The following is a 16,495-nucleotide window of genomic DNA, read 5'->3' as shown; positions in this document are numbered from 1 at the left end:
AAGGTGAAAATACTAAGGCGACAAGCAAGAACAATTATGACTTTAGCACATAAGATAAAAGGGAGCAATTAATGGCTCAAGTTTACCTCCTCAAACATTACACATAAGTAGCACGACTCAAGCACAAATAAGGGTCTTTTGTTAAACAGTATCCTAAGGCATGATGTCTAAGTGAATATACAAAAGACATGCAATTTATTTTATAAACTCAGAAGTAATGACCCTATCAGTTACCTACTGATTTTTTAAAGCATGTTAAACCAGAACAATATTAAGTCCCAAAAATAGTTTCAGAGTTGCGATATTTGAAAACGCCCTATAGGCTTGCTTATACGCGGAATGCTGATGACTACGTTTTATATAGTGAAACAAGGCAGGTTTTTAAAACGGACTCTTTAATTCCTGTAGGCATGTTGTCTAACGAGAGATTAAGGCAGTTTTTGAAAGAACTAATTTCAGGGAAAATAAACCATTAATTAAACCAGTTTCGAAGTGAGCTAACAGATTGATTTATTTAAACTAAACTAGTTTAGATCTATAGGCAGAATTTCTGGTATTGTCCCCTATAGGCATGGTATCTAGTTGTTTAATACTGATTTTAGAAACTTGTAGGCATGATGATAAATAAAAACACATGTAAACACTTGTTATAACAGAAGTTGAATTTGGATTATATCCTATAGGCATGACATCTACTTGTGAAATTGATTTTAAGACCTATAAATATGATTTCTATTATGGAATCACTTGAGACCTATAGGCATGATTTCTAACATGTTAAGGCAAACATAGCAAAAAATGTAAAGTCATATAGGCATGGTTTCTACCCGTATTACCCCACAAATATGTAATTACCCACCCTTTTCACTAGTTGCCCCAATATTCGTTTACAAATTATTACATACCATATGGTTGAATTACATAAGTAGATAAGAAAATAAGAAGTTATTCTATAGGGAGCCTACAAATAGGCCCAGATTTACAAAGCCTCCAATAGCCTTAAATGCCCAAATTCCATAGACAATGTCATAGTCTAGGTGCATCAAAGTTCCCTAAGGATCTCAAGGATCTCAGGTAGTGCTTACACCTAGACTTGGTAACCAAATTGAGTAAGTGCAGTGTGGAATGACCAACCTTAGTATGCCAGAGTTCCGAGGGTTCTCAAGAGGATCCCAAGACAGTACACATACTGGAGGGGGCAGAACCTATTGACTTAGGAGTAGAGTGAAAGTGCTTGACACAATTTGAAAAGTTTTAGTAGGAAAACTGTATTAAAAGAGATTTGCTTGAAAGAGTTTGTGGAGTAATAGAGGGAGTCATGCAGTAAAACAACTTTGAAAAGAGAGAGTTACATGATTAGACAACAGTAGATCAAACAAGGAGTCCAAAACTACATCATACTCACATACTCACAGAACCAAAAAAGAAGGAACAAACCTACACATAGGGGTGATAGGGATTGGGGATACATAGAACACATGATTGTAAACACATAACAAGAAAAGGTCTTAGGAATTGGTACAGACATGCTCAGACACAACTGATCAGACATAGTCACAGTACCAACAATGCTTAAGGGGGTTTTGTATAGGATCCACATGATTTAAGGTCAATCCCAGAACTATACAAGTTAGGAGTGTAGACTACTTCACGAGGAGACTCATACCAGAAACCAGATAAAGCAAAATCACATAGAGACAGACTACATGGGAGGGGGGGGTAACATGTTCATACTGATCCTAAGGAAGAGGAGCACATAACATCTAATCGTGTAATCATATCATCTGCAAGTTTCACAGCAAAACCATAAGTAAAAGCAAACTAGAAACAGGATGAACTGAAGCAATAAAAAAAACATATTGTTTTTGGAACTTGAACTGAAATTAGAACATACCAGTAAAAAAGACAGTAAACAAAAGTGAAGGAGCAGGAGAGCACAATAGTTAATCGTGGCTTGCAGCCGACTAGCTCAGAATAGTAGCAAGTAGCACAAAAGAGAGAGCAGGAAGTTTAAGTGTGAGAGAGAGTGAGCTTTTGAACCAAAGTATTCATGTGCTTGTGTTAATGAGAGTGTGTGTATATATAGTAGTTCGAAAATTAGGTAAAATAAGGCAAGAATCATAGTAGCATAGTAATTATGGAACTCAGAACCAATTAGAGCAAAATCAGGAAAAGTACTCCCTTAAGTTAAGGGAATCAATTCAAACGGTAAGAACATGTAACAAATAAGGAAATAAATCAGTGTATGACTAATAAGGAAAGATTCAAATTCAATAAGTATAGGGTAATTAATTAGGACTAAGTTCAGAAAACTTTAATTAAAGAAATAGTCAGTAATAATAAAGTACCACATCAGACAAGGTAGGCGAATCGGTTAATTTGAATAGAAGAGGTAGAAATTGAGGGTTTAACGGAAGGTCTTCCAATCAAACTATAAAATAGGGAATCCAGAATCAATCAAAGGGGAATTCATGATTCAGTATTCAGCATATAAATAGAGTAAGAATAACCAGACATAACAAACATGCAGGTTAAACAGTATCGATAGAAAGAGGCAAGTTTGAACAATTAAGATGAACATAAGCACATAGAGGTGATATAAGTTAGGCTAAAAACTCAGTAAGAACATATTCGAAGCAAGATAGTCACAGAAACTCAAACAAGAAATGAGCAGTCATGCTAATGCATAAAACCAAACGAAGAAGTCTAGAAAATTAGGGCTTTCAACATATGCGAGTTGAAGAGGTAGTAAAATCATAGAATCGGTCAAAATATGCAAGAGATAGAAGTTTAAACATAAAGAATCGATTTAAACAAGGTTTTAGAGGAAGTTCTGAAAACCCCAATTTTAGAAGAAGGTGAAAACACTTTAAAATCGATGATTCTTGTAAAAGAGTTCCAAGAACAGTGTAAAATACTAAAGAAACCAACTTGAATCATCCTAAATCTGTACAGATCTGAGAGACACAGGAAGAAATTAGGGTTTCAGAAGAATTCCATATAGAGATCAAAGAACCTGTATAGAATCCCAAGGATGCCAAATACAATGTGATTTTGCTTGAAATCACACCGGAGTAGCCAAGAACAGACAAGTGACGAACCCTAGGTGCAAGTTGGCATGGTCTTGGGCCCTTGAAGACCTTAGAGAAGGCAATCATAGCATTAGAAGAGCCATTGGAGGCTTAGGAGTTGATGGGAGATCACCGGAGAAGACCAGAGAAGAGAGGTCGACGGTTGAAAGAGCTAGGGTTAGGTTAAGTTGCTGAGAGAGAGAGAGAGAGGAGATGAGAATACATAGGCAACGGATTTGGAAAATGAGATAGGGTTAGGGGGTCTTTGGAATAAAAATGGTTAGGGCTAATACGGGTCGTTGATCTCTCAGATCAACGGCCGGGATTTCATTGGTACTGGGTTGGGTAGGCGGGTTCAGGGTTTGGGTCGGGTATTTTTAATACGAAATTGGGCTGGGGTTGGGTTTAAATTGGGCTAAAATTTAAATGCAAATCTGGTATATTTTAAATAGTCAATTTTCCCAATATAATTTATAATAAATGATAAATAATTTCTAAAAAATTAATTTTCTATACTAAAATAATTTAAAATATATATTTAATATTTTAAAAAATGTAGAAGGCCGATTTTATGCAAATAAATGTAATTATACATTAATGGGGCTAATATTGCAATTATATGCAATTTAGCTTTAAAAATATAAAATGCAATTATTAAAATACACTAAAAATATTTTAACATTATTTTGGAATAAATATAGAATTTAAATGACTAAATCACCTCAACAATAATTTGAGGGGTAATTATTGAATTTTTTATGAGTAAAAGGGGAGGAAATAATTCAATTAAAAATCTTTAAAATTATAGGAAAATTATAAAGCTTTATGCATGCTTATATATGCATATATATGCTATTTTGAAGGTATTTATGTATATAAAAAATATAGAAAAAAATTGGGTATCAACAAAATCGAGATGCATGCCGCAGCAGGTATCATTGATTCATGATAGGATCAGGATTTATGCCACAACAAGTATTATTAATTCATGATGGGATCGGGCTACACATCGCAATAGACTTTATTGATTTATGCCATAATTGTCTTATTATAGCGCTTAGGCTAGATCTGCCCCTCCGGAGTCTACACACCTATAGTGAGCGCAGGTACCTACTGAGTGCGAGTTCTGAGTGCAAGTGTTGAGCCCGAGTGCCGAGTGATTGGGAGGATTGAGTGACTGTAAAGACTGAGTGGCTGTAAGGACTAAGTGACTGTGAGGATTGAGTGATTGGGAGGATTGAGTGCATTGATACACCTAGAGTATGCATATGGTTTTATCACTACATTGTATTACGATTGGCATGCATACATTGACATGTAGTCATAGAGATGTACTTTCCTCATGCCACTTGATAATGGAACATCTTACCTGTTGTTGGATGTTTTTGGGAAAAATTAATATTTTCAAACTTACTCATATTTTTGGTGTTTTCGGAGAAAGATCTGGGATTTACTATTATACTTGAAAATCATTCCTATTTTCCATAATTGTGAATGAGATGAGAATCATATCTATGAGTTACTTCATGTACCGTTTTTATTATATTGTTATGATCTGTTGTTGGTTATTGGAGTTGGACTCTGACCCTTTTCCCAGCGCGTCACTACTTTTAACCTAAGGTTAGGTTTGTTACTTATTGGGTACATGTGGTCAGTTATACTCATACCATACTTCTATAGCTTGCGTGCAGATGTTGGAAGCTGATGTTGCTGTGTATGGTGGGAGCTGGACTTGAAGATGTACCTGTGCTCTGGTCATAGTTGCCTCTTGTCCTTGGTAGCTTTAGAACTTTTAATATGTTCATGCGTGTTTCACATAGATGATGTATTTATTTTATACTAACTTTGTAAACTCTAAATCTTAGAAGTTCATAATTTGTACTGCTAGTCCTTAAGAATTCTTTGTATAATAGTTCTGTTGTATCATCATTTCTTTTCTTAATAAATCTCATTTGAACTGGTTTATTGTTAGCTGGCTTACCTAGCGGGTTGGGTTAGGTGCCATCACGTCTAGTTGGATTTTAAGTTGTGACAAGTTGGTATCATATAGGTTCATAGGTTCTACGAGTCATGAACAAGTGTCTAGTAGAGTCTTATGGATCGGTATGTTGACGTCCTTACCTATCTTCGAGAAGCTACAGGGCATTTAGGATAAACTTCCCATCTTTCTTTCCTTATTGTGCGACATTGATTCAGCTTAAAGCGAAATCTTTGAGTTTCTTCCATGCACTCGTATGAGCACGTGAGTGCTCGATATCAGTTGTGCATCGACGACTTATGATTCCATGGATGAGGTGCGAGATATGATTTCGGTATGCTGATAATGGTCCAGTCTGGAGGACTTGAGATCGAGTTTTGACTGTAGCTTGAGCACGGGGATTTTGGTTGTGTGAGCAGGTGCTTTTGGACTCATAAGTCTTATAGTCCCTATTAGTGGAATTGGTGGCTCGATGAGTGGTTCGATGGTGAGTGTGATGTGACTGTGGGGTTTGTTCAAATGGATTGACTATGACTAGAAGAGTTTGCTTGAGATGTAAAAAGGACTATTGGGTGCTTGATTTCTGTCTTGATGTGACGTATAGTCTCGAGTTATGAGTGTATTGGAGGATCTTTCATGTTGTTTAACTGTGTAACGAATTAAGTTCTCATGCCTTGTTGGTGATTTCAGACTCAAGAAGATTAAGTGATTTCATAGTAGTTGTGACTGTGAAAAAGTATAAATAGATGTCAGTTTGAGGCTAAGCAGGTGGGTTATAACCTACGAGGTGATCTACGGATATGTGATTTTTATGATGTTGTGTGGAGTCTTTCTTTTCTTCCAGTGGGTTATATTTGTGCAATTTGAGTTTGGATCGGTTGTAATAGCTGATTTGATCGTCACGAGGATGAATGCGAGATTTGCAGATGATTTGAGATATTAGATGGTTTATGTTACATGAGCTTATGAAGGATTTAGTTGAATCTCACTTCAGTATTATGGAAGTAATTGTGTATGGTTATTGTAGGTTATCAAATGTTTTATTCCATGGTTTCGAGCCAAGTGGGGGAGTTTGCTATCGACGAGTTGATTGTACGGTTATATGTTATATATGTTTCAATTTGAGGTATACTTGTGAATCAGTTATGACTTACAGAGGTTGAGACACAGAATGACTCAAGTAAGGAAATTTATGGATATGGGTTGTATTACACTCTATGGGTATATGGGAATTATGGAATGATTGAGTTGTTATTCGTGAAGGATGTAGTGTGCATGGAGTAGGAATTTGCTTGGTTGCATTAAGGTGAGGTTACTTCTCTGGGTGTCATCGTGCTAATGGGGCACGAGTCATTTGGCTCGGTTGGGCAGTGCAATTGAGATGTAAGCAAAGCAGATGACTCTTGAGAAGGTTCTAATGGGTTCAAGATTTATATGTAGCAATTGAAAGTTTTCTGAATTTGTATATGGCTAGAACCTGGGATTTACATTGGATGGTATCGGGACTCACGATATTTCTATATCATTATGGATTATTCATTTTAGTATAAGGAGGGTGAAGGAAATAACTTTAGACTCACAGAAGGTCTCTTCAGAGTGGGTGCCTCGGTTTGGGGTACTTAAGAGGGAATACGACATCTTATGGGCCTTAGAGCGGTGTGATTTTATTCTAAGATCTCGTGGGGTGAGTTTTGGTTAAAGATCATGGTGTTCTAGCAAGGAAAAGTGTCACCTTAAGGGTAATTCGAAAGAAACTCGGAGAAATAGGACAATTTGATAGTAGGTTGGATCAACACGGTAATTGGTATGATTGGTTCTTTGGGTACTTATGATGTGGTGAGTCTCTACATGTGTTTCGTGGCAATGCTCTTGGGTTTTGGTCTCCTGTGTGGCTTTGTTTAGTTAGATGGATTCAGTTCTGATAGCTTGGTTATATGCAAATGGATTCCAAAGAGTTCTTGATGATTTCTATCACGGTTCGAGGTGGATATTTCCTACTAGCGTGAGGAACATGTTGCATATTGGGATTTTCTCCTGGATGAGATCAAATTACACTACAACAAAAAGGGGATTTAGCGGCAATAATTTAGAAGCAATAAACTAATTATCGCTAATTTATTCACGGAAGGCAAATATTAGCGGCCAATAAATATTAACCAACAATTAGTATACTTTTAAAACTATTGTTTTTACTTTTAATATTGCCTCCAATTTTTTCGCTAAATTATATCCCTCCTAAGTATATTCCCTCAACTTTTTTGGGTGCTAATCAGACCCAAATGGCATTTTGCCTCTTTACTCATTAGAACATGTAACGAACAGAGATGTGAAACATGGACCAATTAATAACCGTCGATTTCTATGGTGGTTACAGTGGTGTTAGATCGAAAAGTAACCAATGGAGCAACAACAATTAGGAAATGGTGATAGACAGTCGCATCCCTCAACGGAAAGAATGCCAGAGACGGATATACAATAACAGAAACGCAAAGGTCGCTGGAATAAATCTCTTGCCGTGTTCCAACGAGTTTTCAGCCAAAGCCCGATGAGATTCGAGTCTGTTTCATAAACTGTTAGGATGTTAAAAAAGAAGCAGAAGATTAGGCAAAAATATAAGTCCAAATCTGTCGTTTTCATGGAGTTTGCTGAAGAACATGTACCTCACCTGAAAAATTCTTTTTTGCTTGGATCTTGTTAGATCTGGCTTTATTTACAACTTATATACAAATACAACAACAACAACAACTACCCAGTATAATCCCACAAGTGGGGTCTGGGGAGGGTAATATGTACGCAGACCTTACCCCTACCCCGAAGGGTAGATAGGCTGTTTCCAGGAGACCCTCGGCTCAAAAAAAAGCAACAAGAGACGATATATTAGTACCATAAAAATGCATAATAAAATAACAGATTTATAAGAGATATGAAATACAGAATACGAAATACGAAATAGATGGCTGGTATAGTAAAAACTAGCAGGTAAAGCCCTGCATCAATAGACGACCAATGGCATTCTTAGTCTAACTCCTAACTGGCTAGTCTCACTCTATTGTGCTGTAGAAATATTCACAACTTTCCCCTAACCTACAACCTTAATGCTCGACCTCCATAATTCCCTGTCAAGGGCCATGTCCTCAGTAATCCTAAGTCGCGCCATGTCCTGTCTGATCACCTCTCCCCAATACTTCTTAGGTCGCCCTCTACCTCTCCGCGTGCCCACTACAGCCAGTCGCTCACACCTCCTCACCGGTGCATCAGTGCTCCTCCTCTGAATGTGCCCGAACCATCTGAGTCTTACTTCCCGCATCTTGTCCTCCATGGGGGCCACGCCCACCTTCTCTCGAATATCTTCATTCCTAATCTTATCCATCCTTGTATGCCCGCACATCCACCTCAACATCCTCATCTCTGCTACTTTCATCTTCTGGATGTGTGAGTTCTTTATCGGCCAACATTCAGTTCCATATAACATGGCAGGCCTAACCACTGCTCTATAAAACTTACCTTTTAGTAACGGTGACACTTTCTTGTCACACAAGACTCCCGACGCTAACCTCCACTTCATCCACCCCACCCATATACGGTGTGTGACATCCTCGTCAATCTCCCCGATCCCCTGAATAACCAATCCAAGGTACTTGAAACTACCCCTCTTGGGAATAACTTGAGAGTCAAGCCTCACTTCAACTCCCGCTTCCGTCGGCTCAACCCCAAATTTGCACTCGAGGTATTCCGTCTTCGTCCTGCTCAACTTGAAACATTTAGACTCAAGAGCATGTCTCCAAATCTCTAGCCTCTCGTTGACGCCGCCTCGTGTCTCATCAATTAGAATAATGTCATCAGCAAATAGCATGCACCATGACACCTCCCCTTGAATATGATGAGTCAGTGCATCTATCACCGGGGCAAATAGGAATGGGCTGAGCGCAGACCCTTGGTGCAACCCCGTAATAACTGGAAAGTGTTTAGAGTCACCTCCTACTGTCCTAACCCGAGTCTTAGCTCCAACATACATGTTTTTAATCACCCTAATATAGTCAACCGGGACCCCTTTATTCTCTAAGCATCTCCATAAGACCTCCCTAGGAACCCTATCGTACGCCTTCTCCAGATCAATAAACACCATGTGGAGATCCTTCTTCCTATCCCTGTACTGTTCCACCATCCTCCTGATAAGGTGGATAGCTTCTGTGGTAGATCGCCCCGGCATGAACCCGAACTGGTTGTCTGAAATAGACACCGTCCTTTGCACTCTCATTTCTACCACTCTCTCCCAAACTTTCATGGTATGACTTAGTAATTTGATGCCCCTATAGTTGTTACAGCTCTAGACATCACCCTTGTTCATATACAACGGAACCATTGTACTCCACCTCCACTCTTCAGGCATCCTATTAGACTTGAATATAACACTAAACAATCCAGTAAGCCATTCCAAGCCTGCTCTACCCATACACCTCCACACTTCAACCAAAATTTCGTCTAGCCCGCTAGCTCTGCCCCTTCTCATCTTACGAATTGCCTCCATGACTTCATCGATCTCAATGTCCCTACAATTACTTAATTCATGGTGACTATCGGCATTCTTCAATTCCCCAAGTATAATATCCTGATCCCCTTCTTCACTTAGAAGTTTATGAATGTAGGTCTGCCACCTCCTCTTAATCTGGTCATCTCCCATCAAAACTTTGTCGTCATCATCTTTTATGCACCTCACTTGGTCCAGATCCCGAGTTGTCCTCTCTCTCGCCTTAGTGAGTCGGAATAACTTCTTCTCCCCACCTTTGTTCCTTAGTTCCTCATACAGACGAGCAAAAGCTGTCGTCTTAGCCTCCGTCACCGCCATCTTTGCCTCCTTCCTAGCTACCTTATACCTTTCACTGTTCTCTCTCTTCTTCTCCTCGTCAGTGCTCCCTACTAACCGCAGGTAAGCCGCCTTCTTTGCTTCCACTTTACCTTGGACAACTGCATTCCACCACCAATCTCCTTTGTGGCCATCATTGTAGCCCGTAGATATCCCTAACACCTCTCTCGCCGCCTTTCTTATACAGTCCGCCGTCGTCGACCACATTGTGTCTGCGTCCCCACTACTTTTCCAAGCTCCCATTGCAGATAACCTTCCTTCCAACTCCTTAGCTTTATCCTTAGTTAAGGCGCCCCACCTAATCATGGGGCGTCCTTGTACTGACCTCTTCTTCCTCCTTATCCTAATACAAATGTCCATCACCAAAAGCCTATGCTGCGTTGAGAGGGTCTCACCTGGGATAACCTTGCAGTCCTCGCACAACCTTCTGTCGCATCTCCTGAGGAGGAGATAGTCAATCTGAGTCTTCGCCACCGAACTTTGGTAAGTAACCAAATGTTCATCCCGCTTCGTAAAACTCGAGTTCGCAATGACTAGATCGAAAGCCTTGGCAAAGTCCAACAGCGCAATGCCCCCTCCGTTCCGCTCCCCGAAACCAAAGCCGCCATGCACCTCAGTGTACCCACCTGCAGATGACCCAATATGACCATTGAAATCTCCTCCTATGAATAACCTCTCAGAAGGCGGTATACTACGAACAATCTCATCCAACCCCTCCCAAAAGCGCCTCTTAATATCCTCATCCAAGCCTGCTTGCGGTGCGTACGCGCTAACGACATTTAAAGTACCCTCACCCACCACCAACTTAATAGTCATTAGTCTATCATTCACCTGCCTGACCTCTACCACGGACTCTCTAAGATGGCTATCTACCAGGATACCCACTCCATTCTTACCCGTGAGGACACCAGAGTACCACAACTTATACTCATCCACGTTTTTCGCCCTCGATCCGACCCACCTAGTCTCCTGGACACACGCTATATTAATCTTCCTCTTCTGAAGGATTTTCGCCAACTCTATGGATTTACTCGTTAGTGAACCTATGTTCCATGACCCGATTCTCAACCTATAGGCTCCCTTGCCCCCTCTACCTCCCCTGCTACCCGTCCCACCCCCTGACCCTAGCCCCACACTCTGCCCCACCCGAGGACATGCCCTTATTCTATCATCCCAGACTGCAACTACTACACCTACAACAATCTAGAGAAGACTCGCTAGTGCACAACGGACAACAAATCAAACTAGAAGGAAAGAAGTGGTAACTAGTATCCTAGTTGAAAGGTTTAACTATTGCGAAGTAAAGTACCAGTAATTTAGCTAACACCAAAAGGGAAACAATAAAACAGGAGGTACCAACTCCCGATAACAAAACCTGTGGCTGATTTGCTGTACTCGATGTAGTTGTACGCTCACGCACCACTTCCTACCGCCCTTTGCTGACACTCGCCCAGGTTGCTCTCCTTCGCCAGTGCTCGTGCGCCCAACTTGTCTCCAATACTTCGAGAATTCCTGAAAACACATAAAATACCACGACCCAAAAACCAGAAGGAGCTATCACCGCTACCACTGGTATAGCCCAAACAATATAAAATGTACAAAGAAAGAAAAAGAAGAAACGAGAATATAAGGGGTGGGGCAGATTTGGGATGCAAAAGGGGTGGGGCAAGAAGACCCGATACAGTCAGTTAAAAACACAGCATGTGCTCCTTTAGATATGTCTACTTGAATATACGGAGAAGACTGCTGAGAAGCACTTGAAAGTGGAGAAGAAAAATTGGAGAAGAAATCGCAGATAATCGGCAAACAACCACACTTGGGATCCTTTTCACTAGATTGGAAGCCACCCACACTGATTCAACTCCAAAATCTAACTAAATATGACTGAAAAATCACCTAAACTAATTTTTATAAATTTCTACACTATAACCCTAAGATTTCTATGTAAATCGAAAGGAAATCTTAGGGAAAATGGGGGAAATAGTGAGAGGATTTGAGGGAGTTCGATCTCGAGACCAAACAAATTTCTTTTGTTTTCTGTTGAAGAATATTTCTACACTATAACCAAACAACTTATATACAAATGAAAAGACGAAAAATGGAAGAAACATGATCGCCAGAGTTCGTTTCATTCCATCCAGATATGAAAATCCCGGTTAGCGAACAAGCCATTTGCATCCATTTCATGTGAGCTCTTGACTCTGGTTGCAGCAGTAGCAGTCACCAGTCGGTGGTCAAATCTGGCGGAGACTAGCAAGTAACAACAATAGAGTGGGTATAGTGTGCGACGAAATATGGTGAAGAAAGAAGAGGCGAAAGCAGGGATGAGGGGAAGCAGCCATGACGGGATCCAAAAAGTAAGTTTCTTTCTCTATCTTTAATGTTTGATTTTGTGGGTGTTGGATTGATAAAAATTTCTATTACTTTATTAATAGAAAAACCTTCATACTGTACAATTCTCACCCATATGAAATTTGGAAGCAAAGAAGCACGATTCCATCTTCTCAAATCCAAAAAGTAAGTTTCTTTCTCTATCTTTAATTTTTGATTGTGTGGGTGTTGGGCTGATGAAAATTGATAATTATTTTGGGTCTTGAAATTACCTAAAATACTACAAAAAAAAGTTAGAAATAACCTTAATTGAAAATCTCATACTACACAAATCTCATTTGCAAGTCGTCCGCAACCAAAATCGTCGGCCACCATCACAACCAAAAAAGTCAGTAAGTTTCTCTTTCTATCTTTAGTGTTTGATTGTGTAGGTGTTGGGTTGATAAAAATTGCTAATTGGTTGGGTCTATGGCTTCGATTGTCAATGTTCAATTCACTGAATGAGTAAATTTTTTGTATCTGTTCCAATTTGGTATTGAAGAATCATGGCATTAGTTTTGAATTAAGCAAACTATTAACTTTTCTAGCATATATTTTTATATGCATTATTCTTAGAGTTGTTTAACTTCATTTTTCCTATATTCTAGATCAATAGTTGCACATACATATTAGCGTTGAGCTAATCATTTTGTTGCTGGTTTGGTTGTAAATATCTCTTAATAAATGTTTTATGGGTATGCCAACTAATTTGCTAGTCTCTTTCTGTAGCGTAATGTTGCTGGTGTTAGGATTCTTGATGTGATCAAATGATTTAGAACTTTTTCACTTTAGGATTCGTGGGCCTACTTTAATTATAGATATTTTGAAATTTCAGTCGTGGAAGACATTTGATGTGCAATTTAATATATTATTGGTATCATTTTTCTAGCCTTAATTTGTTGTTGATATTTGCTTGTTTTTGTTGTTGTGACTTGGCGTGCAACTTTTTTTTTACTTCTTCAAGGTATTCTTTGCTTTTGATTTTTTTGTTTGTTTCTTCTCTATCATAACAAAGAAAGAAACTCTATTTAATTATTCGCACATCTATTTGGCTAGCCTATTAATCCATCTAGTTATTTCTGCTTATAGATATTAGGTGATAGAGTTGGTTGACAAGATACCTTTTCATATTATTTCACATTATCTGATACTACTTGAAGCTGCGGAAGGAGCAATTTTTATAATAGAGAATGTGGAAAGATGATCAGATAGTTTATGTATCACGTTTAGACATTAGATTTGGTAATTTCTAAATGTTAGCTTTTTATTTTTTTTCCCTCAATGTTACATCTAAGTTGTATTCTAATACTACAAGTTTCATTTGCCACATTAGCTAACTCTTTTATCTTCCTTTTGTCATCCTTTGTTCTTTTTTAGACAAAACATTTTTGTTGTATTCTAATACTATAACTTGATGTAGGGAGCTTCAACTTAAGAACGATTTGTCTTATTAGAAAACTACACTTCAATATCTTCAGCCATAATGAATGTTGTACTCTAGTTCGCATACAGCCTTATTTTCACATTGTTTTTAGAATTCACAATATATTTAAAGGTGTAAACTCATAATGTTTTATACATTACATTCCATCTTTTGACATGTTTATTTTTTTTTCAGGTCATATGTTAAAAAAATTCACATGTGGAAGATTTTAATATGATGAAGAGTTGCCGAAACTATTTTAAGATAGTATTTGATAGGATTAGTTATATCAGTTCAATCACTATAAGTTTTTTTAAAAAGTTTTGACATTAATATTTTGGGTTAGTACTTCCTTTGGACTGTTTAGATTCAATGAGATATATTTTGTTTTATGAATTAATAATAATATATTTTCTAGCATTTGCCTGTCTTTGTTTCCACCCCTTTTATTATTAGCGACAGTTAATTGAATTCACTTGCCATTAAAAGACTCTAAAATGTCAAAATAAGATATTTATAGCAAGGATACAATAACCAATCTAATTGCCACAAAAAATTTATTGTTAAAATAACTGACTTTTAGCGGCAATTTAATTGAATTTATCGTCTATAAAAATGGATGCTAGAAGAGCATAGTTAATTTGTTATGGATTTAATTTATCGGCCAAAATTACTATCGCAAACAATTGCCGGTAAAACTAACAATCTTTAGCGGCAATGAATTATATTCTTTATCAGCTTTTGTGAGAATGGTCACCAAAGGCTTTGCCGAACCCTGCATAGTTGGATGAATGCCATTGGCCGGTAAAGGACATAGCGGCTATTGTTTTTTCCGCTAAAGGCATTTTTTAGAGTGGTTAAAGCCCCATTTTGTAGTAGTGTTAAAGGTTTCTGACTAATCAAGTATGTATTCTACTGGTGACTCAGAGTTGATCATGAGATTCTCGTGATTTTCGTATGATGTCATGATAGATGTGGTGTGTTGTGTAGGATTGAGATTTGCATGTGCAAGGTCACAGTTCATTTTTGAAGGGAAGGTCATGAATTTTGAGACAACATGGACGATTTCAGATGTCTAGATGAATGCTATTACTACTTGGTATTGCCTGAGAAGGGTGCACATTTCAGAAGGCGTATTGTATTTTGACTTACATATGCTTCATTTGTATTGCGGTGCTCGCCTGATTTATCGACTGCTGGTATTCAGATTTTGCTATATGGCATGGAAGAATTATAGATTTATTCCTCGTGGGATGATTGTGTATGAGAGATGTGTTAGACATTCGGGTGGTGGAGTTAGGATAAAATATGGTGATTCATGTTTTCTATAGATTTGGAGACTGAGAGTTCTCAGAAGCAGATTGTTTTGTGGTTGTGGACTGTGAAAATATGGACAAATCTAGCTAGATTATAGTATTTATTATGGTTAGGTCGTTGTGGACTTTTGGAGGGCTATTTGTCCATTCAATGATGACCGAAGTTGATTTGAGGGCCCATTGGTAGGCCCAATGAGCATGTGTATTCTACACTAGTTCAGATTTATTTACTCCGAACTGCTATTGTTGAGGGATGTGCCATTCGGTTAGAATTGATTTTATCTGCATATGATACATTTTATGTGTTACTCTTTCATGCTATGAGGGGTTGTGATTCGTTGGTTATATGCACCTATGGTGCGGTTCTGTTTGGGCCTTATAGGGGAATTTGAGCGAGATGGTGATTGGAGTGTGGAATGGTTGATTGCGCCTTAGTTATGGTCTTTTCAAGTTGTGGTATATTATGTTGTTTTCTTCTCCATGGTTGTGGACATGCACTTCGGGTACTTGATGTCAAATTGCATATGGTTATTGATTTTGAGCATTATGGCTTGAGGTATTTCATATGGACTAGCGTTTGGATGGGGTCACACATTGTAGCTGGGTTATGTTGGGATCTGATCCTTTTGTGATAGATCTGTGTGTCTTGGTTCTACTATGTGTGACGGGTTCGTATCATTGCATTTGCGGTGACATTTATTGACCTTGTGGGACGGTTCTCTCATTTGAGTCATTTTTCATGTTTGAGTACTTTTGAATTGTTGCTTGTTGCTGCAAAGATTGCACGATTGTGACTTTAGGTTGTATTGGTGTGGCATGTAAATAGAATAGTTGTTTTTGAAGAGATAAGGTCATTGGACCTAGAATGGATACTATATGATTTGATTACGGTATGTTTGGAAGAATATTATCAAAAGTCAGCTAGGAATTTGGCTTTACTTCTAGTTGAACAAGTGAGGGAGCTCCATGACTTGTCGATCTGATGAGTGGTTACGAGTTTCTACATGTTTCTTTCATTATCGGCAGTGTACAGAGTTTTTGAATGAGGTTTTAATTGATATGAGGTTTACTACCTGTATCAAGTTTTTTTTAGAAGCTACTGTGATCGAGAATTATTGATACGCGTATGCGAGTTGTATGGTATATCATGTGATTACATCTTGGGTTGTGGTTATGGCTTGATACAACCTGTTCAGACTCATATAGTATGTAGATGCGAGATTCGAGTCTTATAAGGAATTCCAGATGTTGGAAATTGGGTTCTAAGGCTTACGGACTAAGGTTAAAGTAATGATGTGTTGTCAGGCTTACAAATTACAACCTATATTCACGTACGTTAGTTTATGCCATAAGTTAGTCAACATAAATCCAAGAAGATATTATCTTTGAGATAATAAGAAGTTCATCCTATTGGTATTAAATGATACAATGGTGTATAAGGGTGGTTAACAAGTATTAGAAGTTAAACGAATC

General features: G+C 38.3%; 1 long non-coding RNA gene across 1 annotated transcript; it reads left to right on the top strand.

Moving 5' to 3' along the window:
* Nucleotides 1-12,006: 12,006 nt before the first annotated feature.
* LOC104242023 (uncharacterized) lies at nt 12,007-14,123 on the top strand. Its single transcript, XR_714863.2, has 3 exons — nt 12,007-12,270; nt 12,349-12,430; nt 13,902-14,123. It is a non-coding gene; the product is annotated as an uncharacterized lncRNA (long non-coding RNA).
* Nucleotides 14,124-16,495: the final 2,372 nt, after the last annotated feature.

Source organism: Nicotiana sylvestris, chromosome 7 (assembly GCF_000393655.2).
Source record: "Nicotiana sylvestris chromosome 7, ASM39365v2, whole genome shotgun sequence".
Classification (NCBI taxonomy): domain Eukaryota; kingdom Viridiplantae; phylum Streptophyta; class Magnoliopsida; order Solanales; family Solanaceae; genus Nicotiana; species Nicotiana sylvestris.
This window is presented reverse-complemented; position numbering and strand designations above follow the sequence as displayed.